Source organism: Aedes aegypti, chromosome 1 (assembly GCF_002204515.2).
Source record: "Aedes aegypti strain LVP_AGWG chromosome 1, AaegL5.0 Primary Assembly, whole genome shotgun sequence".
Classification (NCBI taxonomy): domain Eukaryota; kingdom Metazoa; phylum Arthropoda; class Insecta; order Diptera; family Culicidae; genus Aedes; species Aedes aegypti.
Window position 1 is genome coordinate 306,872,378 of NC_035107.1, and position 7,724 is coordinate 306,880,101.

Sequence of the window (7,724 nt, forward strand, 5' to 3'; positions counted from 1 at the left end):
CAGAATTGGCCCTTTGCAAATCAATTCACTTATGACTTGACACAAAAACATCATAGTGGTTTCTGCGCTCGTGTACATACACGTCACATGTAACCAACACTACTTAAAGATTGCTGGTTGAAAATATAAACAAAGATCAGCTGTTCCCAGCAAAATCAAATGGCAGTATTTTCAACCAGCAAATTTGCGCACGTGTTCGTAACACCGCTCGGCGAGAGCTCAATGCTCTGATTGCCTGTAAAGCAACAGGAGTGTTGCCAATATAGTTCAACTATTAAAAGACGTATATTTTATATGTTTCTCAGTATACTGAAGATTATGCACTACAATCTTCCAATAAGAAAGTATTATAAGGTTCAATTGTTACCAATGCATGCTTTGTTGCCTAATTCCAATAAATTAATTAGTCATGTTCGTTTTTTTTTCTGTGAATTTAAATCGTGAATAAAAAATATACCACAATTGAATATGGTTTTCTGGCAACCTGTTCCCGTAATAGAAAGTGATTGCCGAGGAAATCAAAGTGCATTAATTTTAATTTGTGATTTAAAGCATAAAAAATAAGTATTTGCGAGTGCTTCATGTACAAATCAAAAGTTCAATAGTGCATAAGTGATCGGTGCTTAGCTGTTGTGAAAAAATCGGCATTGGAGCGGAAAATTGGACTTTTTGAAGTGGTGAGTTTTTGTATGCTGTTCTTGTGTTGTTTTATTCGGCAGCTCACGAATGACGATAATTTCGTAAGCATTTATTTCATTAAAAATTAAACCTATGTTATATAATATTTTTGTGGAAGATGTGATTTACATGGAAGATTATAGTTCAAGGAATATGTTGAGTACAGTGAAGTTAACTCTTGTTCCGTAGATAAATTGAAACAAGGACGATAAGTTAGTGCTGCCGAAAATACCCTCAGGGTGCCGAAGCCATCATTAACCCTATATAAAATCCCCGAGTTGTCTGTCTGTCAGTAACGCTTTGAAATGTTTCATTGAAAAGTTTCATTGAGCGCCACAACAGCAATTCAAGAGCACTACAACAGTCAATTTGAATACTAGAGCATTACAACTGCTTATTTAGAGCACTACAACAGCTATATGATAGAATATTCTCGAACTTTCATCGTTGTCGTTTTCGCTTTAAAGAACTTGGTAGATGATCAAAACCTAAATAACCCAAATTCAAGTAAATTGTAGTTTGGTCGGATTTAATTCGGGTTGTGGTTGAATATTTGATTCATAACGATGTTGGACAATTCCAACCTAGGTTCAAAGACGAATTCGACAAAGGCAAAGGCCAGATAATAAGATGAATGTGCAACAAATATTCGAGTTGTTTTATTCACAGTAAATCCTACACTGCCCATAACTGAATTGTTGTAGCATTCGACAAAAGTAGGCATTGTTTAAAGAGTAAAGTGTGCTTTTTATGGCAGTATACTTGAAAACTAAAGTTTTTAAAAATGACCATGAACTCAAAAGTGCTTATTTTAGGCGGAAGAGGGCAGTACATAAGTCCCTGTTCCATGGTTCTATATCTAATCATGGAGGCATACTAAAACCAAAATGTTATGGCTACAATGATGGTCCTTTAAAACAGATTTCCAAACATTCCTGTACCATGTCTTGATATTTCCATGAGGCGATGGTAACTCCTCCCTAATGGTTCCTTCCCTACTGTGATTTTGAATGATGACAATATACTACTGCAATATTCGAGATTTTTCGATAAGAGTATTTTGTAATTCCTAGAATTCTCTGGAACCTTTGAAATATTTCACAACGGAAGAAACACTATAACAGCATTTAAAGCTATAATTATTTCAGATTAGAACATTACAACAACATTAAGGCCACGTGGTCGATTGAGTATGTTTAGAGCATAAATGTATGAAATTTTGCGGTCATTAGTATCATACACTAGGGGCCCAGATAGCCGTAACGGTAAACGCGCAGCTATTCAGCATGACCATGCTGAGGGTCGTGGGTTCGAATCCCGCTGGTCGAGGATCTTTTCGTAATGGAAATTTTCTCGATTCCCAGGGCATAGAGTATCTTCGTACCTGCCACACGATATACACATGCAAAAATGGTCAATCGGCAAAGAAAGCTCTCAGTTAATAACTGTGGAAGTGCTCATAAGAACACTAATCTGAGAAGCAGGCTTTGTCCTAGTTGGGACGTAACGCCAGAAAGAAGAAGGAAAAGAAACAGAAGTATCATGCAGTAAGATTATACATAGGTTTTCGCTATACAATTTGGTTGGAACGTGGCTAGCCACGTTGGGTAAGCTAGTCATCATATATATAAAATCCCAGAGTTGTCTGTCTGTCAGTAACGCTTTGAATTGTTTCATCGAAAAGTTTCAATGAGCGCTACAACAGCAATTTAAGAGCACTTTGAATACCAGAGCTTTACAACTGCTTATTTAGAGCACTACAGCTTCATGATAGAATATTCCCGAACTTTCATCATTGTCATTTTCGGTTTTAAAGAACTTGGTAGATGATCAAAACCTAAACAACCCAAATTCAAATAAATTGCAGTTTGGTTGGATTCAATTCGGGTTGCGGTCTGCCAATTCCAACCTAGGTTCAAAGACGAATTCGACATAATCAAAGGCCAGATAATGAGATGAATGTGCAACAAATTTTCGAGTTGTTTTATTTACAGTAAAACCTACACTGCCCATAACTGAATTTATGTAACATTCCACAAAAGTAGGCATTGAGTAAAGCTTAAAGTGTGCTTTTTATGGCAGTATGCGAGAAATCTAAAATTTCTAATAATTACCAAGAACTCAAAAGTGCTTATTTTAGGCTGAAGTTTTGTACAACTCTCATCACATACGTACTAATGGTGGTAAGCTCCATCGAAGTTAATACGCCGATCGCGTATTATCCATAGTAAAATTGAGGATAATACGCGATTGGCGTATTAACTTCGATGGAGCTTACCACCATAAGTGAATGGTCAAAAATTTTCGATAAGAGTATTTTGTAATTCCTAGAATTTTCTGGAACTTTTGAAACAGTACAACAGCATTCAAAGCTATAATTATTTCAGATTAGAACATTACAACAGCATTACGGCCACGTGGTCGATTGAGTATGGTCAGAGCATAAATTTAGGCGATTTTGCGGTCATTAGTATCATGCTTTTTAAAAGTTTACACATAGCTTTTCGCTGTACACTTTTTTTTGAACGTGGCTAGCCACGTTGGGTAAGCTAGTATGTTCATTGCTATTCCGTGATTGACCGAAGTCAGTGAAAATGCACAAAGAATCAACTAGAAGATCGGCTGTGATTGGCCATAATCTTCTTCAGTGTGCATAATTTAGTGCCTCTATTTATACATGGTCAATAACGGCGCCGGCCACTTTCTTGCAGTCAGGTGGGATTGGGGGAAGGAATGTTAGTGTGTAACCTTTGCTATTTGGAGACCGTGTTTGCCTCTGCATCTCCACAAAGGTTACTGGGAGGGATGTTTGTTAATGGGGAGGATCGTTGGGTCACAGGATTCACTTTGATAAGCGATTAGACCATGATAAATAATTATTGCTTATATGTAAATATAATATTTTCATTTGATATGACCAATATCTATGTAGAGAAAAAATATGCCGACACTTGAGGTGACGAACCTTTCAAAGTTTGTTGAATAAAGTGAACCTTTCGCAAGTCTACACTCGTAGTGTCGAACCATTCAAAGTTTTTTTATAATTACAAAAATAAAGGTAAAAGGAAAAAGGTGTTTTGAAAAAAAAAATTAGACATAAATAATTTATGATTCAGAGTTTATGTCGACACTCACAGTGACGAACCTTTCATAGTTTATTGAAAAATCATATTTACGTCTCGCCGTTGTAACGATTAAAGGTACAATCATACATATTTTATGGACTAGAAATAGTAGCATGAAACGAGCTCACCAATTGATCCGTCATCCTTGAGCAGCAACAATCCACTTTCAGCTTCACTCGTTTGCTCGGCTATATAAAAGCACTCAGAGAAAATGTGCGCGCGACCCTGCTCGGGCTTTCTTGACGCACTGCCCAGGAGCAAGCGTCAATGTCGAAATATCAAAAAGAACTAATCGAACGCGGCACTCTTTCACTTTACTCGACCGATGCGCGACATGTTTGATCCTGCCATCATCGCCGGCCCCCGCAGGAGTAAGCGTCAAGGTCGAAGGATCAAACACAACTCAGAATATGTTCGTACTAGGGAAAAAATAAATAAATTCTGTTTACCTCATGTTTGCTCTTCACTGACACGAAATTCTCTGAAAATGTCATTCAGGATTCCGTGAGAATTTTTCCCAGGTTTCTTTTTTTTTGTTAAATATTTGGCAAAACTGTAAAAGAAGTTTACAATAGAAATCCATCCGAAATTGACCTTGCATCATGTGACAGGTCTGTTCAGGTTTTTTTTGACAATTATGTACCGTACTCTGAAAGCCCTGTGAAAGATTATGTAAGTTTCTTTCAGGATTGTTTGAGAATTCAACCATCAGTGATTCAGTGAGATTGTTATTGAAAATATAGCTGTTATGCAATGACTTTCAATCACGATCAATAGAATTTTTATTTTGGGTTGTATTTACTTTTGAATAACCATCATCAAGTTTATATGAATACTTCCTTGTTTCTTCTTAATACGAACCTCCAATTGAACACCATAAATTTGATATATGCTAAAACCAGACGGTTGTTGAAAATACAAATTTCTTTTAAAATTACCGCCCTTGGCGGGTTTCAACCTGACCAACCGCACGCTACGGCACTGATTGTTAATAACATTTTTAGGTGTTTTCCAATGCTCTTATATTTGAAACGTTCGAATACTCAAATGTAGCTGGCAACTGACATTGAAATCTTTTAAAATAATGTCCTCTTTAATAGTGTATGAGATGTGAAAATAATGTTGATTTAGATTATGGACCCCAGAGGGGTCCATAATAAGCATTCAGACAACAGTTTTCCAAATGAGTATTTCACAGGAAGAATAAAATGATTTTGTGTGTTTTAAAGGTGCACTATAAAGAAAACTCGCGCAACGTTTCAAAAGGACCTATCTAACATTGAGAGGCTCTTTTTGTTTACTTTCTCTTTTATCAATAAAGGCTGAGTCACAATGACGTGAGCGGCAACGCGGCGCGGAAGGTTTTGACAGTTTACCCATACATTTTCTGTCGGAACCTGCCGTGCCGGTTCCTTAGTAATGTTCAGCGAAAAAAAACATGAAACTTGTTGATAGGCTGCACAAAATGTTTATCCATTTAAAATATCATTGTAGAAAAGCATCGAGAATGAATCTCAGCTACTAAGGGGTCCATTATTAGCACTGAAACCCTATATCAAAATATCGTTGAATTCGTGTTTCACTACTAACTGAAAGCAAGGAATGACAAAAATATTTTGAAATACTTTTGGCCAACTAGATTGTCCAAATACCCCTTAGTGCGACGCCAGTGCGGATCAGTTTCCTGATCGGGTCTCCGATGGGTTGCTCTGATTCTAACTGTGTAGCGTAGATGGATCACTTGTGCGCGGCATGCTTTGATTTGATTCCGCCTAGCGGAATCGTGGTCGTTTTCGAGGAAGTCGCTAGCCACCTCTCAACCGGCCAAATAGATCGATCGGTAGTCGAATTTGACGCTACTTGTAGCGAAGGTATCCAAATCACCTATAGAATCGTTTGAAAGCGATATTTTCTGCGAATCCGTATACAGTTTTCTCGAGCCCTTTTGTAATGGATATTTCGATTCTTGATGCGCGCCTACGTGTGTTAGACCCGTGGAGAACATACGGTGGAGGAAGGATGATCATCGAGAATCTATCTAGAACACGTGTTGAAAGGATCACTCACAACGTAAAACGATTCCAGTCAGTGTGATGACCACTTCTGTTGATACCGATTCGTAGTTGTAGAAGGATAGGAAAAAGCGATAAAAAGGTAACCACCCGACTAGCAGGTTATAACCTGGGAGGGAGAAACCGATACAAAATTTATGTACGTCATAGTGAGCCGAGATTCTGCTGTCACGAACTGTCACTGTGAGCCCAGATCTTAAAGAATGGACAAACATGAAAAAAGCGCGTAATTGATCAAAACATATTTTTGCATTTCAACAAAGTTGACAACAATCGGCTGAAAACCAATTCCTGCACACCCAAAAGCAATGCCACAATAGCACCTTTTAATTTGATCGAATATAAAGTACTGAAACACGCATCTTTTTACTCTTTTCCAATCAAGATTAAAATTAAATGCACATAAAACTATGGCCCTTTTCCAAAGTTTGTCCAGGAAGATCGAAGGTACAAATAAAAAAAAAAGAAATTTTTCCCAAGCCTGCCTTGATTGTCGTTGGTGAGCGAAAGTTATCTTGCAATTTGGAAAAGTGTTGTTCAATATTTCGTGTGTACTATCTGTGCCTCCCTCCCAGGTTATAACAATACTGTATCATAAAAACGTCATTCTGCATATAATTTATAACAACCGTTGTTACAAAACAATAACAGTTAATAAATAACACATCAAGTTCTTCTTCTTGGCAGTATGTCCTCACTGGGACAGAGTTACAGTTTTGATATTTTTAGCTTGTCGGGAGCTGTGTGTGTGGAAGGCATCTAATTAGGGCCGTGGGCCTCTTTTGAAAACAAATAAAAATCATCAAACATATGGCAGCACGTGCTGGTTGATCGATCCAAGGAGGCTAGGAAGACGTTTTCTTCTGCGATAAAAACGCAACAAATCATGACATACTGTTTCTGCGCAGGATTTTACTCGAAATCGAAAGTTTTACTCCCGGATTGCTTCGATTCGTTCGGTTTCGTTCCGATTAGTTCGCGTGGCAGGCACACTTATGCGAGTCGCCACCGTATGGACACAGGAACTGCCGCAAAGTCCACCTATATGTATCAACTCTGATGCCGTATGTAGAATAATTATCTCCTTATGGCGCTCTATATATCCAACAGCAGGACAGAAAAAAGGACCGATCGAGGCACACGTGTGCGTGTGGTTAGGCATGACCAACGAGGAAGGGTCCAGAGGCGCATATTCCTATGCATACAATGCTCTCTTTCTTATGTTTTTTTTTGGCTCAGTCAGCAGAGTGCAACATATGGGTCGAAACGGAAGAAGTCTAACCAACCCCCATTTTTCTTGAAATGAAGTTTGGAAGCGTGTCCTTCTGGTTGCTAGCGGCAATTTGAGGAAGGAAATAACTGAAGAATATATGAACGCTTTTAACGGCTAAATATGTGAGTTTTAAACTTCTACAATCATATTTTTGAGTGTCATCAAATAACTAAAAATGGAATGGTGCTTGTATGTCACGAAATAACTTGGAATCCTATCCAATCACATTCAATGTCTCCACGTAAATGTTTTTATTTTATCCTTATCGGTCAAGCAGCAAATTACAGCTTGCAAGTGCAATCCCAAAGAGTAACGATTAAGTGAAAATTATGGGAAAATTACGGCACCGAAATCAGCGACCTCATGGGAAACTCACCCCAACAAAAGTTCACACACAGAGCAAATCGAACGCTCCGGCAAAGTTCATCCGTCGCGGTCAACACTCCAGTCAATCCCACTTGCGCTTCGACATACCCAAAAACCGACGAAAAAAAAAGAGGAAGTTAAACATTTCCCCATCCTTGTGCGACGTCTCGTATCGCCGATTTTTTCTTTCGAAGGAAGCAAATTAAATTT